The sequence below is a fragment of the Mycteria americana genome, chromosome 2, assembly GCF_035582795.1.
Source record: "Mycteria americana isolate JAX WOST 10 ecotype Jacksonville Zoo and Gardens chromosome 2, USCA_MyAme_1.0, whole genome shotgun sequence".
Lineage (NCBI taxonomy): Eukaryota > Metazoa > Chordata > Aves > Ciconiiformes > Ciconiidae > Mycteria > Mycteria americana.
The window spans coordinates 135,702,054-135,704,109 of record NC_134366.1 but is presented as its reverse complement, the minus strand read 5'-3'; the positions used below and the strand labels follow the sequence as shown (position 1 = coordinate 135,704,109).

At 42.9% G+C, this 2,056-nt stretch overlaps 1 long non-coding RNA gene across 1 annotated transcript; it reads right to left on the bottom strand.

Annotated features, from left to right (window-relative positions):
- Window positions 1–210: 210 nt before the first annotated feature.
- Window positions 211–1,782, bottom strand: LOC142406787 (uncharacterized). The gene is made up of 3 exons (XR_012774698.1): window positions 1,621–1,782; window positions 1,387–1,482; window positions 211–1,009 (listed from the first exon to the last, which is right to left on the bottom strand). It is a non-coding gene; the product is annotated as an uncharacterized LOC142406787 (long non-coding RNA).
- Between the last annotated feature and the right edge of the window lie 274 nt (window positions 1,783–2,056).

Here is a 2,056-nt window from a genome sequence, read left to right as displayed (position 1 = left end):
TGGCTGTTTCATTCAGTCATTCCGTAAAATGAGGAAGTTTCATGCCTTTAATGAAGTTAGTGAAACTAGCAGGGAGGCACCATGTAAAGTGCCTGATACCTTGTTACTTGAATTAACTTAAAAAGACAACACATGAGATTATTTTTATAATTTATTTAGTTCTAAAGCCATACGGACTTCTACATTAATTTCTGAAATCATCCAGTCATATACACCACCTGCCAGAACCAAGCTTATCTTTGTAACTGAGGTGACTGCGACATCCGTATTATATGTTTTGCTTTTCAGTGTTTTCATCCACCTGAAGACTGCACTTTACCGAGAGCTCTGCCTGCAAAGCCTGCACTGCCCAGGCTCCTTCCTGCTGCCCCGGGAGGCTGTGCCGATGAGGGCAGAGGGCAGGACGTGGGGCAGGATTTTGCAGGGGGTGCTTGGGATGGTGCCCTAAGAAGTGAAGGGCCAGTTAGCTCAAGGCTATCAGTGGGTGGAGAATTTGGTGGGTCTGGATGAATCTTTTCTGACAGAGCTTGAGATACAGGAACAGGTCTAACCTTTAGTTTAGCAGTAGCTCCAGTTTGGCTGCCTACCACTGTGTCAGACATGGGGGCCAGCGTGTCTTCTGGATATGTTGATGCAGCAGAGTCATTCGAAAGAACGCTGAGCACTGAAAGCAGATTGTGCTGACTGCAGAGGTGGTTGATGGTCGCTGATGGTAGAGAGGTTGAGCTAAGCCCACATCTGGGATTGGTACCGAACCAAGCTGCATACAGTGTGCAGTTTATTCCAGAGTGATGGGTGATGCTTTTGAGAACTGGACAAAGTGAATCCCCACAGTTCAGTCCCATGAATTATGATCTGCCATCCATGCTAAGAGCATTTGCTTAATATCCCCTTTGAGAGCGCCCTAACTTTGTGGATATCTTGCTTTTCCATGCACCAAGCTAAGCGGAGGCCACAGAAGCTTCAGTTCTTGGATGACTTCAGCAGCAAATTCAGTTCCTTTGTCACTCTGCAACATAACAGGGGTACCAAGTAGGAGAAAAATATCGAAAAGCTGAAAGGCCACTTCTGGTGCTCCCTCTGAAGGAAGGGCTTAGAGAACACAAAATTTGGTGAGGTGGTCTTGGTACACCATTATCCCCTTGAAATTGCCTTGAGACCAAGCTTGCAGGTCAATAAGGTCAGCTTGCCCTCATGATGAGTATTCATTACTTACGGTCCATTTTACACCAACGCCATTAGTCAAGGACCTCTTTCTCTTCTTCTGGCACCCAAGACAGAAAAATTTGAAGAGTACAACAGCCTCTCTTGTGATATTTGCATATTTAGATGATAAATGCTTTATAACATGAACGTGCAGCAACACGTGCTTTTCTGATAATACACCTGTATTCAATGCTCACATGGTATATCGGAGATGCTTCTTTAGGCCAATGTTTCTTGATTAGTTTCTCATTGTCACCAGACCATAGAATTTCACACCTATGAGCAGTGGAGGAAATATAAAAGAACTAACTGGCAATTCCATAACCAATTCCATAACCAAAGAAGAGACAAATGATGAGAGCAGAAAGAAAAAAAAAAAAAAAAAAGAGAGAGAGAGAGTTCTTCAAAACTTACTGTGCAAACAGGTAGTATCAAGTCTTGACTTTGATTTGGGATCTTGGCTTGCCTTTTTGATCTCAGCAATAGTTGCACAGTATTCTTCCCTTGGTATCATGCACTTTGGGCACTTCTCATACTTTTTATAAAGTTCTTTTCTGAAGCTACTTTCAAAATCCAGAGCCGTCTCCAGCAGTCACTGCAGAACAAGCAAAGGATCCTTATCCAATAACCCCCCTTTTCACAATATGCCTGTTACTGAGTGAAACAAACAGTCAAATAGTCTAGCAGAATATCCAGCACGTCAGTCATTTCGTAGAACGCGTGAAACTTTTAGTCATTTTACCAAATGAGTGAGTGAAGGAGTCATTTTGCAAAATGACTGAAAATTTCAGTCATTTCAGGAAATGACTGGTTTCACGGTACAACTAACATATCATGCGCTAAAGGAAAG